Raw genomic sequence first — 24,398 nt, forward strand, 5'->3', positions numbered from 1 at the left:
TGCATTCACCCTTTCTTCAAATGTCCGTGTACCTGGGTTGGAACTATATTTGTGTCTCTGCTCAAACTCCACTTCTTCAAAAAGGCCTTCTGGGAATACCCTGTCACCCTCTGCTTTACTTGCTCTCGAGTGTGTACCACTACCTGAGATTCTTAGCCATTGGACATGCAACCTCCACATGAGCCCAACTTAAAGGAAAAAAGAATCAAAGTTAACACAACAAATAAACCAGATGCCACACATAACAGAAACAAACATACCCTGAAGGAAATAAAGCTAAAATAAGAGAAGAGACCGAATATTGGTGAGATTGCTAGTGCATGTGTAGCACACAGTAAGAAGCACTTAAAGGCAGTGCACACAGAAAATGTCCTCCAAACAACAAAACACCAGTCCTTCTTCCTGTTGTTTAATACTCTTCTCTCAACCAATATTGTCGATGACAAACTTTAATCTTTCTAAAAGGAACAGTTTTTTAACTGTGGCTATAAATTTTCTCCAGTACAGCCCCCTCTATGAAATAGGAAAACCGATAACTAAGCTGTCCAACATAAAGTGTATGAGGACTCCCTGTGCAACTTCCCCCTCCAGAAAACTTGGATTAGTCTTTCCAACAGACTCTTCAGGGTCACTTTCCCAGGTGCCTTATCATTAGAAGTTTCTCTCAGTTATCGGCCGTAACAACCATTCACAGGTCCCTCATTTCCGTCTGCAACACACGAGCTGAAATGCAGAGCCTGCTCCTTCCCCAGCATGCTATGCTGATGCACACCAGTGTTTTAATAAAAGCGGTAAGTTTACGATTTTAAAATATAGAGGATGACTTCCAGCTTTGACAAAACAACCCATTTTCTAGAGATGGCCCTCTACAATGCCAACCCCATGCACAACTAGAAAGCACATTCAAATGTGACCGTTTCCAAGGAGAGTGTGTGAATTCTTATTGCAGGATATTTTCTGATGGCTGTGCCTGCCCTCCCCATGATACCACCCTATAACTGTATTCACAGGTACAAAATCTAAAATTTCTGTTCTACAATGAAGTGCTAGTGTGGGAATGGTGTTCTACAGCCCACCTCTTCTAAAAGCAGCTGTTGTCAGCTTTATTTCAGAAGTTTGAGGATTCCAAACAAGATAAGCAAAGCCAGATAATACCTACACAACACAAACTCATACCTATAGGTTTGTGTTTGGAGAAATTATATACTGAATAACAATATAAAACAATAAATCTGAAAATTTAAGGAGTACTTTTGTCAAGAGATACAACTGGGAATGTCAGCGTTGGAAGGAGATTTTATCTTCATGAAAAAAATATACCAGTTATTTCAAAACAAATAAGTGAAAAAATGACAATATTGTACTGACAATATACAAATCTGTCAAATGTACTATTCAGGGTAAAAACAAACACCCATAAAAAAATATGTGTAGCCCTAGCTGGGCGGCTCAGTTGGTTGGAATGTTGTCCCATCAAAAGTTTGCACACACGTGTGCCTCAGTCAAGGCACATACGTAGGCTGCAGATTTCATCCCTAGCTGGCACATGCAGGAGACTACCAACTGATGTTTCTCTTTCACATGGATATTTCCCTTTCTTCCTCTCTCCCTCTACCCCCCCCCCACCTTCCTCTCTCTTAAACAAAACAAAACAAACAAAAAAATCTCAATAAACATATCCTAGAGGATTTTTTTAAAAAGAAAGAAATTAATGAAAAGCAATAAGTAAACCAGCAAAAACTAATATGACAGAGGACATAGAGACATGAGGTAACTAGGGAAAATGATAACCAATCTAAGAAAAGAATACTGCTTATTAAAACTATTTAAAATAACTTGCTATAAAAAAAAAAAAAAAAAAGAAAAAAGAAAATGACCCTTAACTTCCACCAAAGCCCTACAATGGCTTCCAATTACCCTCAGGACATAATCCCAAACTACCTCTCCATCCTTCCCATCATCCTCTAGACACAAACACCTTGATCAAGAATGAAATATCTGTGTATCATCTATGCGCCATAGTGGGTGAATCTCTATTTTTAGGTTTCTTTCATACATGGTGGGCCACTGCTACCCAACATCCATTTCCCCTCTCTTGGTAGGAACAAGCCAGTGTTGTTCAAAGAAAATACTGTTTCTTCACTGGCTATGGGTTGTGGGACCAGCAGGCGAGCGGCTCTGAATGGGTGTTTTACACAAGCTGAACAATTCAAACATTTATTCATGTGTTTTTCATCTCAAACAGAAAATGGTTGGCGTAGATTCATCCTCCAGGAGGCACCTGACAGAGATGGTACATCAGCTCCCCTCCACCCAGCAGGCTGGAGCTGCCCAGTCTCTCTATCTTTCCATTTCCATTTTTCAGGTGTCCCTCAGATTCTATAATCTATCCTTTGTTCCTGTTATTTGCTTTTAACACATTTATTTATTTATTTATTTATTTATTTATTTATTTATTTAAAGTAGATTCAGGGTAGATTTTTCAGGGCTGCTTGCAACCAAATTGTCTAAAACTCACATGCTTACCAAGGTCCTTCTTGTACCTAGGTACAAAGGCCCAGCCCCCGATTATTTTCAAGTCCCTCAAATCTACTAACCAACACTATGACCCTCTCTCCTCAAAATTATGTAAGTACTATCATGGACTCTTACTTTTCATTTACCCCATGTTTCCAAATAAAATACAAAAGCATAATTTTGTTTTATAGCCCGTTGACTTGTGACTTTCCAGCACTGAATTTGCCACCTAGATGGTGATAAAAGTTTTTTTTAATTCCTCATTACTAAGTACTAAGTACTTACTATACATAAGGCACTGTGCTAAGTGGCACACAAGATAGGAAGAGTTGTCCCATTTCACAGGTGAGCATACCAAGGCCGAAAGATTACTTACCCAAGATCAAACATACACAGCTAGTAAATGAACAAACCCTTAAAAAACCTAAATTCCTAAGCACTATAATGATAATACTTGATGCGGAGAGAGGGTGGGAGGGGAGGGCTGAAAGTAATTGTATCTTGGGAAATTTTATTTCTTGACTGACCATTAATAACCAAATCCATATCATCTCTTGGGTATGGTTATGAAATTTGGCCCATTTGAATGCCCATGAGCCCTGTCTTAGAAACTGTTTAGAGTTAAATGCAACAGTCCATTATTTCAGTTAAACAAAAAAATTTTTTTAAACTTGTCCTCTTTAAAAAAGAGAGAGTTGTGCTGCCTGAATCATACATACCATGTTCTTAGACTTTGGGGCCGAGTTATAAACTGCTCTGACCAGGCGGTGGTGGAGTCAGACAGAAACAGCAGGGAGGGAAGAACCCAGCAGCCAGGCACTAAAAACTACTGCAAGTGGAGAATAATTTGTATTTGATCATTTGGATTTGGGTATGCTTAAAAATAACTTGCATCTGGTTTTAGTCAAGCTCCCTGTTTTGTCTAATAAACAAGTGCCAAAAAGTAACAAATACTGACTTGTGGCTTTTAAAAAATTGGGTAACATAAATGTATTTTTCAACTCACACAACAAGTTGAGTTAGTTTAGAGAATGGGCACCTGCAGCTAGAAAGCCTAATTCACTGAACTAACACACCAAGTTACTTCATCTTTTTGGACCTGTTTCCTTACAAAATGGGGAAACATTTTTTTTAGTTGCCTCACAGGATTACAATGAGACTCAAAATAAAGTATTTTACGGGGGAAAGATTTACAATCATGAGAACAAATATACCCAGAGGAGGCAGAGAAGGTCCATCTAAGCTGACATTTACACAAGTGTGTCTAACATGCCATAAACCGCAGCATCAGCTATAAGTCATTACAAGTCACCAAAAGAGAAACACAGTCCTACATCACCTGGTGATGTCACCCACCAGACATCATGAGGGATGATATAAGCTTTTATTTAGCATAGACATTGTGAATACTACCAAGCCTTTAATTTCAATTCTTCATTAATAATTGTTCATATTTTAAACTAAACACCTACAATGCTCCCTCTGAGGTTCAGGAACCATACTGTGAGACTATTTAAAAGCCAGATAAGAGGGGCATGATGGGCAGACAAATCTGACTTAATCTACAAACTAACCCTTGACCTTGATTGAACTTGGACGGGGCCCAGTTGCCCTATAATCCTCAAGAGTGAGGAATGACCAAAAGAAATGGGGCAACTGTAACCATTCAGAAACTCCTTTCTTTAACATGGCTTTTTCTACTTTCTGTTCATCCACTCCATTCCTTAATCATTAAGCCCTTAAGGCATCAGATTCTGATCAGCATCAAACTGTCTTAAGAACAAAGCCTCAGGTACATTTTGACTTCTATTGTGTTTCAGCCCCAGGCCCCAGAAAGCAGAACCACCCTACGGACCACACACTCACAAAACCAGACAGAACAACGCCATGGCTCACATCAAGACCTAATACAATGATCAACTACTCCCTACCCTGGCCCCAGCCAATCCACAGAGTCCACAACCCTGACTCATTTAGCCACTGTGATTAATGATTTTCCCCTGTATAACTCATCCCCTGAGGCCATCAAGGAGCCAGGTCTTTGAGCGTGAGCTCACCTGTGACTCCAGGCATGCCACCATTTCCTTAAAAATAAACCTTCAATTTCTTAGCTGAAAAAAAAAAGTCGTTCATATTTGACAAACTTGCACTTCACAAAATAAGTCCATTGAAATGAAACTGGAATTAGACCACTGCCCCCTCAAAAAAATGAAGACATGGTTTCATGCTTTCAGGCAATTTCTACAGAGAGGCAATGTCAAAGTACATGCTGTAGAAAGCTAATAGGTACAGGTTGTTTTGTAGGATAGGAGGTGGTGTACAGAAAATACAGATTCTACGGTGGGTTCTCTGGTCAATTAAGTTTGAGTGACACTGTGTTGGGCAAAACTAAATATGTTCCTTAAATATGCTCCTGCTCAGAGCCTTTAACATCTTATATATTTCAAATTCCTAAGTAGGTGTTAGAATAAAAAGCATTTCCCAAACATATTTGTATAGTGCATCCTATGGACAAGTATTTCACAGGAAACACACTAATAATGCGGCAGAAGATACTTAAAGATGAAAATACAAGGAACAGCCCTGGCTGGTGTGGCTCAGTGGATTGAGCACAGGCCTGTGAACCAAAGAGTCGCCGGTTTGAACCCTGGTCAGGGCACATGCCTGGGTTGCAGGCCACGTCCCCAGTAGGGGGCATGTGAGAGGCAACCACACACTAATGTTTCTCTTCCTGTCTTTCTCCCACCCTTCCCCTCTGTCTAAAAATAAGTAGGTAAAATCCATTTTGTTTTCTTTTTAAAGAAAATACATGGAACAGAAATTTCTTCAAAACATACCACATTTAGAGAAGTCATTGTCCATAAACAGTGGTGTGGGGAGTCATCCACCACCAATCCTGTACCCGAGGTTCTCCAGTCCAGGAGTCCCAGGGCCCTTGAAGAATCTTGATAATTTAGAAGATAATCACGTGGGGCCAGAATGGAATTTATTTAAGCTGGACAATCAACTGACAAAAAAATAAAGGTAGGAGGGAAGAGAGAAAAAAATCACAGGCCCTCCTTTTTCTACTAATGCTTATGAACAGCTTATGAACAAACAACCGACTTGCTTTAGTTTTTTTTCTTCAGTAGATGCCCTGATGACAAGTCACCTCCAGGCACATTATTAGAATGAATCAAACATCAGTCTTCAGGAAATGCACCATATGACTCTATCCACAGGTCAGCAGACAGACACAACAAATTTAAAGAACTTGGAAAATTCTACAAACAAAGGGCCTTCTGTGAAAATGTTAGAAGTGAATTGGTAGTAAAGTCAACCCACTGTTTAACACTGAGTAATGTATTATGTACTAATAATCAGCAATGATTATTTCAGGACAAAAATTGATTTGTTAATGTTAATGTGAACCAACAAATAAATCTCATTAACTGTTGTATTTCACGATTTAACGGTTCTGCCATCACATATTCAAATTCCATCACGAGCCATGCAGATAAACTTAGTGAATGAAGTAAGCAGGGCCTAAGAAAATGAGGACTTACGGGGACTAAGGGGGAACTTGAAAGTACAAGCCAAGCCATGAGGCATGCATGCTCAATTCAATTAAAACACAGTGCTTTTGTCCTTCACTGCCCCCCCCTCAAAAACTACAACAGGTATAGTCCAAATTCTGCCCATAGGATACTAGTTTGAGACTGTGGGAGAGCTACCATCCTTAGGAGGGTTTGAACCTACTTTTCTAAAATTGCCTGAAGAGCACATTAAATTTACAAATCACCAAGTTGAGTAGAAAGTATCACCCAGATGTGTCAAATATATTTGCTTATAGTGGATGAATATTTGCAAGGTGTATGTGCAAACATAACAGGCTTTCAACACTGCATAACTGAGTTGAATGCCTGCTCAGTGACCTGGAACAAGGTATGTCACCTCTCTGCGCCTCAGTTTCCTCATCTTAAAAATGAAGATGATAATGCCAGCCTGATCCTTTGGGAAGTAGTGAAGGTTACACAGGAATACATCTGACACACCCTTAGCATATAGTAGGCACGTCATTAAACAGTAGTTAATCATTGTTTTTACAAGGTATATTTCAGTTACTACTACAAGTGATGTTTAGAACAATTCAGGTGAGGGTAGAGTGAACTTCACAGGCAAACTGTTGGGTAAATGATGCTGAAAACTCCCTTGGAAAAAGCCCCTTACCATGTGACCAATCTCAGCCACTTTCCAGAAGTCATGAAGAGATGCTGGTGCCATCTCAAGGAAATGCTCAGAGCCCAGAGGAGATAATTTAAAAAAAACTAAACAAAACAAAAAAACTCTTATACTGTTCAAATTTGAACAACAGCTTCAAATTTGATCAATAGCTTGCAAACATTTAGCAATAAGTCTGTAAAATAAACACTCAAATCAAAAGCGCAGATCCAAACACACAGATGCAACATGCCCAGTTACTTGCTCTCCATAATTCACACCCGTTAAGATCACCATTCTCACCTCATCTTCCAGCAGATCATCTGTATTCTTGCCCTTTTTAAGATATGGAATGTTCTCCACTACAGAAAATTTACATTCCAACTTGTTGGGCCTTTTTTTTTTAATCCCTAAAGAAACTGGACTGGGAAGAGGAAAACTTATCAAGTAAGAACACACAGGTGCTTCCTCCCTAATTAAAAGAGAAGTTTACAGCTGCACTGGCCGTGAATCACCCCTGTGGTTACCCACGTGTATCCTTCAAGAGGCACGTAGCTCCATCAAGAGCCATATTCCATATGCTTTCCTGAAAACTGCCTTCTCTTCGCTTGGTAAAATGATGACTATCAGGTAACTAATGGTATTTTCTGCTTCCTGTCTTTCCTCCCTATGGACATCCCAGGTCATTTGTTTCCTTAACTCTAAAAATAATTAAGCAACCTGGAAGCAAGAGGCTCAGAGCTTAGCAAATCAAGCTTTGATTTATATTGAATTAAAGTGTGCTGTCAGTTGGGGGAAAAAAGCTAGTTGCAAAATTATGGATATGTTACCATTTGCTTCAAACGCATGATGCAATATGTATTTTACACACACACAGCCTCCAGAAAAGCCCACTGATAAAAGTGAGGGGAAGCTACCTGGTTGAGGGAGGAACTACTTTCTTTTTATCTTTTTATTTAATACCCTTTTTATCTTTTGAAAATCACATACCTAATGAATACATTAATCACCCTGAAAACTTATCTTTGACTTTAAAAATTTCTCTGGACTGCCAAGTGTTTTCTTACATTTCATTACTGTCAAAAGTGTTTAAATTATCTGATTCTTATTTTGTGAACTTAGCCAAAGGTATTTCTTTTTTATATATAAATTAAAAAACAGCTAGAAGCCCTGGCTGGCGTACCTCAGTGGATTGAGTGTGGGCTGCGAACCAAAGTGTCGCAGGTTCGATTCCCAGCCAGGGTACATACCTGGGTTGCAGGCCATAACCCCCAGCAACCACACATTGATGTTTCTCTCACTCTCTCTTTCTCCCTCCCTTCCCTCTCTAAAAATAAATAAATAAAATCTTTAAAAAAAAAAAAAAAAAAAAAAAAACAGCTAGAAAGATATACATCAGACCACTAACTCTAAGAATGAGGAGGTAAGAGGTTTTGCTTTTTCTCTATCCTTCTGAAATGTTATCACTTTTAAAATTGAAAAATAAAAAGCTACAGAGGAACAACAATGAGTTACCACTACATATCTATTAGAATGGCCAAAATCCAGAACAGTGACAACACTGAATCATCACAAACAAATTCCTATACTTAAAGCATTTTTATTAAATGCCCAGAAAGACACCGGCAATTTAAACATAAACTTAAATAATTATATCAGGTTAATTTTCTGTAATCTTTTTTTAACTTAATTTATTAGAGTGATATTGGTTAATAAAATTATATAGGTTTCAGATGTAGTTCTGTAATACATCAACTGTATATTGTATTGTGTGTTCACCACCCTAAGTCAAGTCAATTTTCGACACTCTTTACTTTTGCTTATCTTGATTAAAAACCTGGGGCTGAAAACGTTCACCTGCTGATTGCTCCCTTCAGAGGATCTATGGAAATATCTAGTTCCACAACAATCTTCAACTACTCTCTTTTGGCAACAAATGAGTTGCTCTCGTTCTAATTGTTGGTGGCTAAACATGTCAGCTTAAATTTAATTGCTTAAAATCAGAATATTTAACATAGTCTCCCTTTGAAACTGTCCCACCTACAAACAAATGTAAGATAAGAACAATGCTTGTAAAGTGCTGAAGTGTTAAACTTTATCACAGGGAGATCTGTTTTTCTTAAGGAATAATAATGCTCCTCATTTTCCAAAATGATCAAACAAAACAAAATGAAAACTAGCTGAAAGGGGATAAAACTTGAGTCCCATATTATTCTGGCAGACAGTTGAGTGTCTATCAGGGCCTTCACTGCACAGGAAACCAGGTAATATGATGGACCCTGATCTGGGAAGACTATCAGTTTTCACGACCCTTGCTTGACAGAATTTCATCAGCTTTTCCTTTGGAGAAGAGTGAATTAATTCACTGAATTTGAAGGAGATTCTTTTTTTGTCCCAGGAAATAAAATGCTGACTCCTCATTCTAAAATTATGTATGTAACAAAAACTTGATTTTCCATTTCTTAACCCCCATAATTCTTATACAAGAAAAGACATCCAGGAGATAACTTGTATATACTCCCATCCATTCATTCATTCGTTCATTCAAACGTTCATTCGTTCATTCTCTCTCTCCCCCCCACCCCTCCCTCCATGTTTTATTCACTGTGACAAGTTAGAAAACTGCTCCCAACTCCCTAGAGAGAATACATTTAATTATTTTATTTAAAAATGCAATTTCCCAGAGTTTTTGGTTTTGATAACAATGACCATTAAATACTGCTGGAATAATTTTCCCCATACCCATTCTTGGCCTCCTCCCTAAAATCTAGCTACTGCTTTGTACATCAAAACTCTACTTCTTAGACAAATACCCCAAGAACCTTCAATCACTGTGCCCCTTTTCACTTTCTCCAGTTGTATCCCATCGGTCATCATCCTGGAAATTCAGTATCTAGGTGGTCACCTGGCCCAACTTCGAATCCAATCTTTGGGTCCACTGTAAACTTCCGCTTGGAATGACCCAGCCTGGGCTTGGGAAATTCAGTTATCAGTGAAAGAACCACATTTCTAGGCGATTACATCTCATTTTAGGGAGCTTTGCATGTCATCAATTACTCCCCAGAATTCTGTTTATGTCTCTTTGGGCCACAGAGAACAAATTGCACTTCATTTACACATATTGACTCTCCAACCAGTTAGTATTAACCCTCCACCCAAGTCCATTGTGCTGTGTTATTTTCTCCTAACTACGCACTTCAGACCATGCCCTTCATTTCTCTAACACCTCTGTGATAAGTCATTAAAGACAGTGATATTCAAGAACAAGAGCTTCCACATTGACCTTCTCTGTAGTTTTAAGCTACATATTGGATCTTCACTCAGATTGTCAGTCACATACAAACACCATATGAATTTCTAATCCTGAACCATCTCTTCTTGAGAGACATAATACCTAGGTCAGGTGAAACCCTAATCTCTGTTCTCCTAGATTCAAGCACCTCAAGCTACTCCATATTTATAAGTTTCATTCTCTCTTGGAACTTAAAAATATTTTTAGAACAATATGGTATAATTAATTTTAGTCCATTTTGCTTCCTCTTAAACAGATTCTTAACATGTATTCAGTTTCACATTTCAGAACAAAATGAAAATTAACATTAACTTGAATTATCACAGGTGACACACAGGTTTTAATTTATATTACATTTACTAAGTACAAAATAGAATTGAGCTGCACTTTTATACTTTTAATCTACCCCACTATCAAATGTTCAGTTCAGATTATAATTGCACAGAAAACGCAAACACATTTCTTTGACTTTTATCACCATTTCTACCCACTGCAGAATTATTTAACATGGTTTTGCCAAATTGGAAAAACCCAAACACATGATCTCTTGCTCAAGCCAATGTTCAGCCAAAAGAATTTGATGTGAAAAGACAAATTTCTTAAGTCAGTCTGTATTTTACCACCGACTTACAATTTTCTTAAAAACTTTACCACCATATTGGAATAACCTCTAATCAACACAGAAACTCTTACCTCTATTGAAATCTTCCTAAAGGAGTGATCAATTTACCAAGTCAATCAAAGGAGAATCAATCAAAATAACTGATAATTGGCTACAACCTACTAATAAAAGTTAATGGAACAAAAAAAATCAGAATTGATTTGGAAAATCAGTAAAAAGAAAATCAGAAAATATCTTTAGATTTGGCTTCAGATAAAGGAAAGAAATAATAATAAAAGTATATTAAAAGCTTTTCCCACATACTGGTGACATTTTACATGGCTTTCTGCATCACCTCACTTAATCTTCAAGACCTCCTACGAAACAGGTACTATTACTAGTCCCCTTTTACAGAAACTGAGACCGTAAGAGATGGCATGAATTCACAAGGTCACACAAAAAACAATAGAGCCTTTACCTAAACTCATGGACTAGCCACTATGGAAAAGAGGTGAAACCTGGTGTACTGAATTGAATAGTGTCCCCATCCCCCTAAAATTCATGTCCAGCTGGAACCTCAGGTGACCTTAATTAGAAATAGGATCTTTGCAGACATTGTTCGTTAAGATGAGGTCCCACTGGATTAGGGTCAGCCTTAAACCCAATGTGACTGTTGCTCTTACAAGATGAGAGAAGACACTCAAGAGACCCAGAGGGAAGGCAGCCATGTGCAGAGGGAGGCATAATTGGCATGATGAGGCTGCACACCAAGGAATGCCAAGTACTGCCAGCAACCAGGCTAGGAAGAACTAAGAAAGGGTCTTTACCAGAGCCTTCCAAGGAAGCATGGCCCAGGCAGACACCTTGGTCTCGGTCTTACAGCATTCAGGACTATGAGAAAATAAATTTCTGTTGTTTTAAGCCACCTGCTTTTTTATGGTAACCCTAGGAAACCAATACACCTGGGAAGAGAATGTAATGATGCGATATAACATTACAGCATGAATAAAGTCTGTAAACAGCAAGACAGCATTAGTAACCACAAGTCAAAAGATCACCAGGTTAGTGTCAAATAATCACTAGTGTAATCCCAGCTGCTTCCAAAAGTCATTAGAAGCCCCAGCATGCAAGAGATCTGGTTACACTGTACATAATAATAAAACATAACACTTTTTCTTCCTAGCAGGAACATCTGATTACATGGAACAGAAGAGATTAACAACAGAAGAGATTTACAAAATGCAGCCTCCCTGAAGGCTGAGAAGCACTTAGATAAAACTTGATGTCTCCGTACCAGTCTGCAAGTTTGATTTTAAGATCCTAGGTCCATGTGTCCCAGGCAAAGGATCTCTAAATCTTCAGTGCAAGACCTATGCTTGCTCTATCCATTCCATTTGTGCCCATCCTCCAACCCATGCACACAACTGTCAAGCCTGCATTCAATGCACATCATAAACAATAAACATGATAAAGAGCTTACCAGGTGCCCAGTATTTGCCAGTTCTTAGAGATAGAGCAGTCAAGATGACAATATGGGGTTACCCTCCAGCAAGAATGAGACATTCAACAAGTCCTTTTGAGCGTGATGAGAATTACCCAGGGGGCATGAAGGATGTTGTGAGGGATATGAGATGAGGCTGGCCAGTCCTGTGCAGCTGTGCAGGGCATGCACTGCACAAGGACACTTGGCCAAGGAATGTGTTGGGGCGAAGGTGCAGCCCTCTCTATGTGTTATTTTCTCATTATCACAAAGAAGCAATTTGAACTAGCATCAGCCCTGAAGTTACAGAGGCCAGAGGCCAGATATTACAGACAGCATTAATGAATTTGGATTTTGTATTAAGAATAATAGGAAATAATCAAAGAGATTTTTAAGTATTAGACTCAGCTGTGGAGGGGAGCAAGGCAGTAATTTACTCGACATGATTTCATCACTTGTATAATACCAAAATAATTCAAGGAAATGTATAAATAAATGAAGTTAAGACCATCTGTTAAAATGCCATTTTGGTTCTTGATGAATTAGCATGCATTTAAAACCTGGTGCAGCGTGTAGCATTTTTGCATTCTTTTAACTTAAGGAAAATTTAAATGGTTTATTAATCCAATATCCTTTCAATTAACTTAAGTAGGATCACAGGCCCTATTCAAACCTGTCTTCCCTTTCCACATATCAAGTCCTCACCCTCAAGATGTGCTACTGAAGTTCTCAAATAAAAAAGGGCTGGTCTGCAGAAATGGGATCAGCTCCCCTTATCCAGGAGATTGTCAAGTTGAAAAATTAAACCTGCCACTTTAAGATATATGAGTCCTACTTCAAGAATTTCTAGCATCAAATCAAGCGAGACTATCATGAGAGACAAATCTATGCAGTGCAGGGATTCTAAGACAAGTCCTCATTTCCTGGGCAGAAACCAGAGGCCTAGCACCATGATGAGGTCAGAGTGAGGCCATCCTACATCCAAAATTGTCTAAGTGAGAGTCACTTTGCTAGAGCATCAGAGTAGGTTTCCAGGTCTCTAATCTGACAAGGTGCATCACAGAACCTGTCTCTGATCAGGTAAGCTCTGGAAATGCTACCTCCTCAACTCCATGCTTCAGTTTACTCATATATCAGATGACAATACATACATATGTCTACCTCAGTGGGTTGTTGTGAGGATTTATAAGTCAATACATATGAACTGCTCAAAACCATGTCTGGCACATACTAAATAAGTGCTAAATTAAAGTTAACTTATTATTATTTAATATTTTAGAGCATTATGGGGATTTTCATACATAAAATACTCTGAGAAGATGTGCAAATAGATAAATCTAGTAAGCTTTATGTATTCCAGTCTTTCCCAGACTTGTCTGCCCACCTCCCCACCCCAACCCTGTCACTGTCCCAATAAAATACTTTCTATCACTAGAGGACCTCAAGTCCTATACAGCTTACCTTGGGATATGCCACCTCAAGCCTGTGTCTCTCTCTGCCTCCTTCCAAGTGCTTATCTAATAATCCAGGAGATCTTATTTTTCATTTAAACCATGAGATGGCAGAAGAAGAGAAAGCAGATCCATACTTAAGCCACCTTTAAATTTCCAGTTCCTCATCTATTGAATCACCCTTGAAATTTCCGTTGAAATTTAATCCCAAAGTAATAAAAGTCCTCAGTCCAAGAGGTGCTTCTGTGTATTACTTATACATAAAAAATTGGCCTAAAGGTCAAACAAAATGACAATAAAGGGCACCTTGCCCAGACTTTGTATAAAAAAAGCCAACCTTGACCCAATAAGAACAATTAAAAACAACCCAGGGCAGTGAAAACATAATTCTCCAATAAGAAACTGGGAAAAAAGCAATGGTAACTTTGTTCATAATATTAACACAATATGGCTTATTTCTTTTTCAATTTACATGACCTAGAACACTAAGTAATATACTCCTTGAACGGCTAGGACACGTTGGTTAGACTGATGAAAATGAATGAAGAACATCATCCCCTTAAAAAATAATAGAAAAAAATAATCATAGCTCACACTTACATAGGTATAACTATCCTTAATACATTAACTCATTTAATCCTCACAATTATCTTTTGAGGTAAATACTTACATCCCTATTTTTCAGATGAACAAACTGAGGCACCAAGTACAATATTAAGTACCTTACCCAAGATCATACAACTAGCAAAGGAGGGATTCAAGCCCTGACGGGTGTGGCTCAGTGGGCTGGGCATTATCCTGCACACTGAACAGTCACTGGTTCAATATCTGGTGGGGGCACATGCTTGGGTTGCAAGGCCAGCCCCCCCCCCATTGGGGGCATGTGAGGGGCAAAAAATGGATGTTTCTCTCCCTCTCTTTCTCCCTCCCTTCCCCTCGCTAAAAAAATATATAAATATATATATTTCTTATATATATAAAAATATATATTTTTAAAATACATATTTATAAAAATATACATTTTAAATATATATAAATATATAAGGTCTGAAAGGTCTTACATTTTTTAAAGGTCATATATATATATATATATATATATATATATGTCTGGAAGGTCTAAAAGTTTTATATATATATATATATATACAATCTTTTTTTAAAAAAAAGAGATTCGAATCAAGAGTTTGGCTCCAAAGTTTATGCTCTTAACCACTGCTCCAACTACATGATTACAGTGAGATATTTTTAGATTTTAAAATGTTGTTACTTATCTTTTGACCTCGGCTAGTAAAAAGATTTATGTCTATTTCTGACCCGGCAGCATTAGACAAATATTAACCAAACTTTAGACATTGAAAAGCCAACTTTATAATGTGACATACTTGAAAAACACCTATCATTTATGCATATTTGCTTAAATGACATATTGTAACATGAACAGATCTAATTTTATTTCATTATTGTGAAATGAAAATCAATATCACCTACTCTAACTAAAAGGAAGCCCTAAAAAATACAATGTAAATAAAAGAATGTTATTAATTTCTAGCTAAAAACTGTCATTTGCAGAAGGTCCAAGATTGGCATTCTCTCCATCTCACTGTCTCCCTTTTCTGAACAGGTGGATCAGCAAGGCTTAAAGATACTACAGACCCATGTACACCAAATGAGACAGTCTCAACCTCATCACACCCACTTACAAGAAGTGACCACCTCACTGCAAGATTCAATGCCAATCCCTCACGTATAATGGGTAGCCCCACACTGTAGAAAACACTGCTTCAAGGAGCATTAAGAAACAGAGACGTCACAAATGCAAATTTGTTTGCTAATAAATCAAGTTGCCCCTGCAGGTTTTTTATATAATGAGATACCACAGAGATAAATATAAAGGACTGATTCTAGGTTCACTCGATCAATGATAAAATGACACACTGAGGAAAACAAGGCTTGGCTGGCAGGTGTCCTGTTGGAAACAGATGTGTGTTTTAGGCCGACCACAAGATCAATACCAGCCAAGAATGTGACATGGGTCCAAGGACAGGGAAGGGCCTCTACCCATTAAGGACCAAACCAAGGGAAGGAAGGGGAAGGGACCCCTGCCTGAGGCAAGCCAGGCAGACCACACCTGGTGCTCAGGAAACACAACTAAAACACAGCACATCCTTTCCAGGAGAGGCAGTCAGCAAAGGAGGAAGGTCTGAAAATTAAATGATCTAAGGGGGTAGTATCACCGTATTTAAATTTTTTTCACCTCCTAACAAACATTCATTACTTTTACATGAATTTGTTGTCTGGCTGACCCCGCCAAGATGAGGATATTTTACTGTTTCGGTCCCTGACACACCCCTAGCACAGAGAACAACAACTGACACCTAACAGATGCTCATTGTGAGTATCTGAATAAATTAGTGAGTTATTTAATAAGAACTGTGGATATTTACAACTGGAAAAGAGAAAGCTTATGGGAAATGCAATCAACTTTTAAACATTTAAATAATTATTTATATTTTATAATAATTACAAATGTAGACCCTAGAATCAGAAAGACTCGGGTCTGAATCTCACACATGCCACTGAGAACCAACTTCACTCTGAGTTTTTGGATAACCTCAGATCTACACTTGATCTTAGCCAAAAGGCCAAGAAGCAATATAACCTCAGATCTTATCGAGATGACTAACGAGAATGAGAATCCAAGCACTTAGAAATAAAGGCTGGGTCTAGTAACAGTACTTATTTCAGACCGTGCTCCTTAAATAATGTGTGTAAAAGAGCTTTTAAAACTCCTAATCCCAATGAACCATTATCCACCCTCATTTATGGTTATTATATTATCAGTCATCATACTTTACTGAGTATGGAACTCAATGGTGGCAGGAGCCACCTGCATTAACACCAAAGAGCCAACTGTATGCATCTACCCAGCTCTGTGTTCTGTGCTTGTACATTAGTCACTTCATATTGGCCTTTGTGGGAGTATTTACACAAAGGAAATGGGCAAATGTATTTATCAAAACACCACTTCCATTCTTATGTTTTCTTCAACTTCTTTTCAAGTTATATTACAGGGTAAAAACTTACACATTATTCCCAGGGCAGAGGGAAACCTGCTATTATGTGTGAATTTACACACAATTTTGGGTTCCAGCACAGTGAAAATCTCCACATGTATTTTCTTACAATTGACTTTTCATAGCCCTATAATTAGCATAGATATACATACAGTCATTGAAAAGCCTTATGACAGAAATTAAACCATGTGTTTTAAAATATACTCTCCCCACTGGAATACCATCACATATAACACATATAAAAAGACTTCATTGAAGCTTGGAGTTGCCAAATATTGCAGAAAATAAACCACAGAAATAAATTAAGATATTGGGAATCCGAGTATTTTGGAACCTCATTAAATTACCTGTTTGTGGAAAGAAATATTTACAAACACTTCAAAAGCTTTCATTATGCTTATTTTTCAGCAAAAAACACTTCAAAACTTATACATTTTACATCTAATCTATACAACATTTTCTTGCTCATCTTCTCTTCTGTTCTGCTTAAAAGAATGCAAAGAAGGCCTTGACAGAGACCTATGGAATTATGCTGTACTGAAATTACTTTGTTGTATTGTTCATGAGGAAGTATTTCAGATATCTTGACCCTAAGTCCTATGTGGCAAATAAACACATCAGAACTGTCTCACGTATTCAGCCCAAACTCCAAGAGATGCTTAAGTTCACAAAGACCAGAACAATATCTGTTCTTATTCCCTCTACTCTTTCAAATGCATATTTACAGGTGACAGTTTTGACTAGCCAACAACACTGACTTCCCTTATAAATATCATAAAAGTACATTATCAGTATAGCCTTTGATTTTGGCTTTTAGGGTATGTAGTATTATTTTACCCCCAAATACTAAAGCTCTTGGTTGTAAAAGGTATAAACCCAGGATCTAAGTAGGAAGGAGGAAGTGGGGGAAAAGGATAGGCTTTCTCAGTGGTCACTGCTTTGCATAACAATAGGTTGAGGATCTGCTGCTTTATAAAGCTGAGATGGTACATCATGTTTTCTAAACCAAGTTCTCTCCTCTTGAAAAGGTAGCAGATACCTTTTCAAGTGCTTGTCTGTCCCCTAGGCTCCTTCTTTAGAACTTTATCACCTTTACCATCTTCCCCTCAACACACACATTCCATCAACAGGAATGTGCTCCTGGTAGCCCATCCCTCAACCCCAACACCCTCCCATCTCTACATACCCCCACAGGCAATGGCTGACTGGCTCAGTAATGACCATCTGGCTTAGGAGCCACCAAATTCTTTGGGGAAAACTAGAACACAAACCTCTGTGTGACTAAAACTGTCACATAATAAGTTAGGAGGCTGTGCATAATAATAAGCTGTGGTGCTTCCAAATTCCACCTTGAAGATGGAAAATCAAAGATCTAGAGAGAAATACATGTAAGGCAAAGAGGAGATAAAGTAGAGTCCTCACAACTTTCTATTCCAGTTCCAGAACCTTCATGAGGCCCTACTCCATCCTTACCCTTGAGTTTCATGAGCCATTCCTCTTTCTATATAATAAATTCTCCTTCCTTCACATGCATGCTATTAAAACCAAAGATGATTCATAATTAACTATAGATAAAGCATTATTCTCTACTGTCCTAGAGCAGCTTCATTTACTTAACAATTCTATCTTTTCAAAGTTTTAATCTTATGATGTAGGAATAACATGAGAGATGAGACCATCCTACCTGTCTCTAAGTAGCATCTGACTAAATGTCCCATTGAAAATTGGGCATCCAGGAAAGATTATAGTCACACTTCTCTCCATAATTATTGTGTAAATACCATGGCTGAAGGACCTTTTCCAGGGCTAACCTCAACCAATCCAGTTGCAGACAAAGGCTAACTTCTTTTCTTAAGAGTCCACAGAGAATGCAAAATGGCTGACATATTAGTTCTCTATTGCTGTGTAACAAATTACTCCAAAATGCAGTAGCCTAAAACAACAATCTCACTTTACTATCTCACACAGTTTCTGTGGGTCAAGAACTTGGGAGGAGTGCAGCATGATGGTTCTGGCTCAGGGGCTCTCATGTCATTAAGTCAAGACGCTGGCCAGAGCTACAGTCATCTGAAGGCTTCATCGATGCTAGAGGATCTGCCTTTCAGAAGCTCATAATATAGCTGTTGGCAAGAGACCCGGGCTCCTCACGATGTGGACAAGTCCAAAAGGCTGCTTTCACATCCTCATCCTGTGGAAACTTCATCCTGTGGCTTACCCCAGAGCAAGTGATCCAAAAGAGCAAAGCAGAAGCCAAAATACCTCTAATAACCTAACCTTGGGAGTGACATGCTGTCATTTCCACCACATTTTATTGGCTCAAATGTCCATCCTCTTATATTGTGGAGATTTTTGTTGTTATTTTTTATTTGCTTTGAAATTAAAGTATGCAAAATAAAGAAGATGCAGTTTTATTTAAAAAAATCAGTCCTCTTCAGTGTGAGAATGAACTATACAAGGCATGAATACAAGAAGTGAGAAGTGTTGGGGGTGGGGGTGGAGAGCTCTGAGGGCTGGCTACCACAACCAAGTAGACTGGAATATATACTCATTGAGACTCTGAAATAAAACACTAAATGCAGTGTTTGGAGTAAAAAAAGAAGGAAGAGCAATCTTGGATGAGCCAGTGTTTACTAACTAATTATGATGGTATTCACTGTGAAGAAAGAAATAAATGATGTATAAAACATATTCCTTTTTCTTCAAAGAGTTAAATCTAGGTGAGAAGCTGAGACTTGCACATGGAATAATTAGAGAGCAATTAGGGTGACAAGCTGACTCTAAATGCAATATAGGTGCAGAAAAGGAGGAAATAATAGGGTGGATGAGCTAAGGGAAAGTCTTTCTTAAATTAGTATCTGTAACCACCTATTTTATAGACTACAAATAAGATTTTTTCTGAAGTCATTTGATATTAGCAAGTGATTTAACAGGTCTAACGGCTTAATAAGTCTAAGAGAAAGGCTTCTGACCTAATTACATCACCAAGTCCTCTTCTACTAGGCTATTTCTTTGAGCAGAAAGGGATAAAGGGGGATGGCGGAGACAGAATGAGATATTCCAAAAGGGAACATCAAGATCATCTTGAGAGCAAATGCCAATAATGAATCTGCCCCAATTTGATCTGCATTCTACAAGTATTTCTTTCACATCAACCATTATAAGCCAGTCACTGGGCTGGATACTACACACACAATAAGAACAAGATAGATGCCAGTCCTGCCTCCTACAGTTTAAAGTTTATCAGGAAAAGATTAAAAATATAATAATAATAGTTATTATTAGTAGTAGTATTATTACTATTCTCTTAAAAGAGTGATGAGTGACATTATGACAAGGAAAGCAAAGGGAATTATTAGATCATAGAAGAGGGATTATATTTCCATAAACCTAGGGCATGGGCAAGCAAGAGCTCCCTCATTAAGTGACAATGAAGCTGAGATCTTTAGTATGTGTAGCAGTTAGCTGGAAAAAATAGGTGAGAAAGAATATTCCAGGTGGTAAGAAATACTTATTGTCAGGCCAAAAGCTGAAAAACAAGCTGAATTTAAGAAACTGAAAAAATTTAGTGGCTGGAATAGGCAGTGAAAGGGGACATATGGAAAGATCCAGAGGAATGGCTTGGCAGACCAAATTCTCTACAGCAAATACCATCAAGAAGTGGAGTCTGTTTCTTCACCCTTTGAATTTTGGCTGACCTGGGACTTCCTTTGACCAATAAAATGTGGAAAAGGTGACAGCGTGATTGCCATAGCATGGGCCTCAAGTGACCTTGCTTCTACCTTCACTATTCTCCAATGCTGCCCTGACACCATCAAGTAAGAGAGCCAGCCAGTCTAGCCCTAATGAACGTAAAGACACCATGTGGACAAGAACCAAGATAACCCCAGTGGACAGCCAGGACCAATGGCCAGACAGTAAAAAAAAACACCTTGACCATTTGGCTCAGTCACCTTTCCTACTAAACATAAAAGAAGAGTCGACCCAGGTAAAACAAGCCCAAGAACTATCTGGCCAATCCAAAAAATCATTAGAAATAAGAAATTATTGTTTTTATTATTTTTAATATTGTATTTATTTATTTTTAGAGAGAAGGGAAGGGAGGAAGAAAGAGAGGGAGAGAAACATCAATGAGTGGTTGCCTCTCAGGTGTCCCCTACTGGGGACCTGCCTGTAACCCAGGCATGTGCCTTGAATGGGAATCAAACCTGCAACCCTTTGGTTTGCAGGCCTGTACTCAATGCACTAAGCCACAGCAGCCAGGGTTTGTTTTTATTTTTTTAAGCCACAAAGCCTTGGTGGTTTTGTTAGGCAGCAAAACAAAGAGGTCAGATCATACAGAACCAGGTTATGGATGTTGACCTTCACCTGAAAACAATGAATAGCAATAGAAAGGTTTTAAGAAAAACTATCATAATCCATCAGCACCACAGACATCATGTCTAGGCCAACAAGTTTTCCAAGGGTCTACAAATTTTGTAATTGTTTTTGAGGCAGGACAAAAAGAAGATGGTAATGGTGTTGGTAAAATTGGACAGATACATACAGGAAAATGAAACTAGACCACCTTCTCATACCACACACAAGAATAAATTCAAAACGATCAAAGGCTTAAATGTTAGACCCAAAACCATAAATATCCTAGAAGAAAACATAGACAGCAAAATCTCAGGACATTGTAGGAATTTTTTATTGGATATATCTCCCCAGGCAAGGGAAACAAAAGAAAAAGTAAACACATGGGACTTTATCAAACTAAAATGTTTTTGCACACAAAGGAAATGATCAACAAAATAAAAGACAATTCACTGAATGGGAGAACATATTTGCCAATATATCTGATAAGGGGTTAATAACCAAAATTTATAAAGTACTTATAAAATGGAACACCGAAAACACAAACAAACCAATTAAAAAATGGGCAAAGGACCTGAATAGATACTTCTCCAAGAGGACATACAAATGGACAATAGACATATGAAAAGATGCTCAAAGTCACTAATCATCAGAGAAATGCAAATAAAAACCATAATGAGATATCAGCCCACACCTGTCAGAATGGCTATCATCAATAAATCAAAAAACAACAAGTACTGGAGAGAAAGTGGAGAAAAGGAAACTCTTGCACTGTTGGAATGCGGATAGGTGCAGCCACTGTGGAAAGCAGTATGGAGATCCATCAAAAAAATTAAAGATGGATCTGCCTTTTGACCCAGTGATCCCACTTCTGGGAATATATCCAAAGGAAAGTAAAACACTAATTTGAAAGAACATAAGCACCCCTATGTTCACTGCAGCATTATTTACAATCACCAAGATATGGAAGAAGCCCAAATGCCCATCAATAGATAAGTAGATAAAACAACTATGGGACATTTACACAATGAGATTCTACTCAGCCATAAAAAAGAAGAAAATTTTATCCTTTGCAACAGTATGGATGGACCTGAAGAACATTATGCTAAATGAAACAAGCCAGTCAGAGAAAGACAAATACGAAATGATTTCACTCATAATGTGGAATCTTAACGAACAATCTGAACTAACAAGCAAAACAGAGATAGACTCATAGATGGAGAGCAGATGACAGTTAGTAGACATAGTAGATGGGGGGACTAGGGCGTGGAGGGATTGTGCAAAAAGGGGAAAAGACTTATGCACATGGACAACAGTGTGGTAGGGGGGAGGGGGTATAAAGGGACTATATGGTAATGGAAAAATATAATAAAGACTACATATTTTTTTAAAATACGGCAAAAGTAGCAGTTGGAATTCATCCATGTTTCAGTAGATATCTGCGATCCATAGCAGGTCAACTGTAAATCAGTTCTTATGTAGATACATATGTTATCTGTCATCTGAGAAGTCAGTACATTTCAATTAATTTCATTAGTCATGGAGGGAGGATTCTCCAAAATACCCTGTTCCTTGACTGTCTTTAAATGGCAAAGATGGAACAGAGGGGACTCAGAAGTTAGGGTAGCAAGCAAGGAGACCAATGGATACAGCCAACAATATAGGAAAGAAGAATTATATTTACCTGGCCAACCAAAAATAAAATAAAATTCGGCAAAATTTGAATCAAACTGCGAAAAATATATATATGTCTAACTTTCTCTGTGGACAGCATCTTTCATCCTGAAGATGAACAAGTTTGTAGAGCTTACCAAAAGCACAGCCTCCACCAGTGTGGTGATACCACAAAGAGAATATCATCAAGAAAGTAAACCTGTAAGGAGGAAGAAGTTCCATGTTCTGCCATCTAAATTCCAATTGCAAGGTACTACTGCTTGAGATTTCAAGAGCTGTCAAAAGAATGGCAGGCAGCCTAATACCTTGAAAATGCCTTCAAACTGTCTGCAGATCTCAGCCTGCTTTTTCTGGTCACAACTCCCTTGCCCTTTTCCCACAAATTTCAAGGCTTGCTGTCTTTGTTTTGAATGACACTGTTCAGCCGAGGAAATCCCCTCCTTCCCAAGCTGGCTCACCAGGAAATTGTTTAGAAGTCAGTGTCTTCCTGGAGGTGATCTGATTGCCCACAGGGAGAGTAACAGCTAAGAACACCGCCCCCCCCCCCCCCGCCGCCCCCCGCCCCCAGGCCAGTTTGTGGCTGATGGGTGTACACCAGGCCACAGGCAGCCATGGCAACCTGAGGCACCAGTGCCCCTGGGTTTCTATATGTTTCTATTTGGCTTGTTCTGGATAAGCACACCCACAACTCACTGTCCCTCACCTGCTAAATACAACTTTTAAGCCACACCTTTATTTGATTTTATTTATTTTTTACTTCTAATTTGATCAACTTCTGGCAAACAAGACAGCTATTGCAAAGGGTAATGTTTAATTCAAAGAAGGGGAAAGAGATAAATAACAAAATTGCATAAAATTGTTAGATGGTTACTTTAGGCCAGAAGGTATTTTACTGAAATCAGACCTTGTCAATCTAATTTTTAAAAATACACACACACACACACACAGCAATTCTTTTATTTTTCATTTAATTTTATTTTTATTTAGGGTTTTAAAAAAAGTTGTCAAAATTAAGAGTATGAACAAAGTAATACTCTTCTAAAAATGAAATATTTTACCATGTACCCTAACCTTAAGAAGTATATTCCATATTAAATGTCAATATAATCACTCTTTCCTCTCAAGTTCACATATGTACAAAGAAGATAAACTTCAAGCTACTGAGCATTTTTTCAATTACCCAAATTAAAAATAAAAACAGTGCTTCCCTGAGAAATGCAGAACTTGATCTGCAGAAAGGAATAATTTCTTTCAATTTACCTTAGTCAACTGAAGTGTTACATGATGATGGGGCGCTAGATTTTGAAACTTGGACTTCTCTAAAAACCTTTAACAAAGGCTCTGTTCTCACTCATCTGCTCAAGGCGAGTCAAGTATTACACAGAGCCTGTGACAGGGTGACCAACCTCTGAATGCCACCTTCAGTCTTATGACACTGTCAAAATGACAAGCTCCCCACTAGTTATATTCTGTGAGACTTGATGCTTTTTTGCCTTTCTGCATTTAGACAGGCCAATTTAAAGCCCAGAGTAGAATAAAATAAAATAAAATAAAATAAAAAGTATCAAACATACACCTTTGAAGGCATACTGCTTGTATTGAATCTAGGTGGGACATCCTAATTATCTAATGCCTCAAGATGTACTTGTTCTTCCGTGTAACAGTGACATAAGATTTATTTATAGTTTTCCCAAGACTCATTAAGCATTTCCTGAAATGAGACTGACTCACTGAAATCACTTTATTGTGGTAAGAT

General features: G+C 38.1%; 1 protein-coding gene, 1 long non-coding RNA gene and 1 pseudogene across 21 annotated transcripts in view; all 3 read right to left on the minus strand.

Annotated features, from left to right (window-relative positions):
• Positions 1-24,398, minus strand: part of MAGI1 (membrane associated guanylate kinase, WW and PDZ domain containing 1) — a 604,195-nt gene that overhangs the window by 486,803 nt on the left and 92,994 nt on the right. The window lies entirely within an intron of this gene.
• LOC118501826 lies at positions 14,708-20,703 on the minus strand. The gene is made up of 2 exons (XR_004904489.1): positions 16,201-20,703; positions 14,708-16,152 (listed from the first exon to the last, which is right to left on the minus strand). It is a non-coding gene; the product is annotated as an uncharacterized LOC118501826 (long non-coding RNA).
• On the minus strand, positions 16,025-16,195 carry LOC114502232 (annotated as a pseudogene).

This window comes from Phyllostomus discolor, chromosome 7 (assembly GCF_004126475.2).
Source record: "Phyllostomus discolor isolate MPI-MPIP mPhyDis1 chromosome 7, mPhyDis1.pri.v3, whole genome shotgun sequence".
Lineage (NCBI taxonomy): Eukaryota > Metazoa > Chordata > Mammalia > Chiroptera > Phyllostomidae > Phyllostomus > Phyllostomus discolor.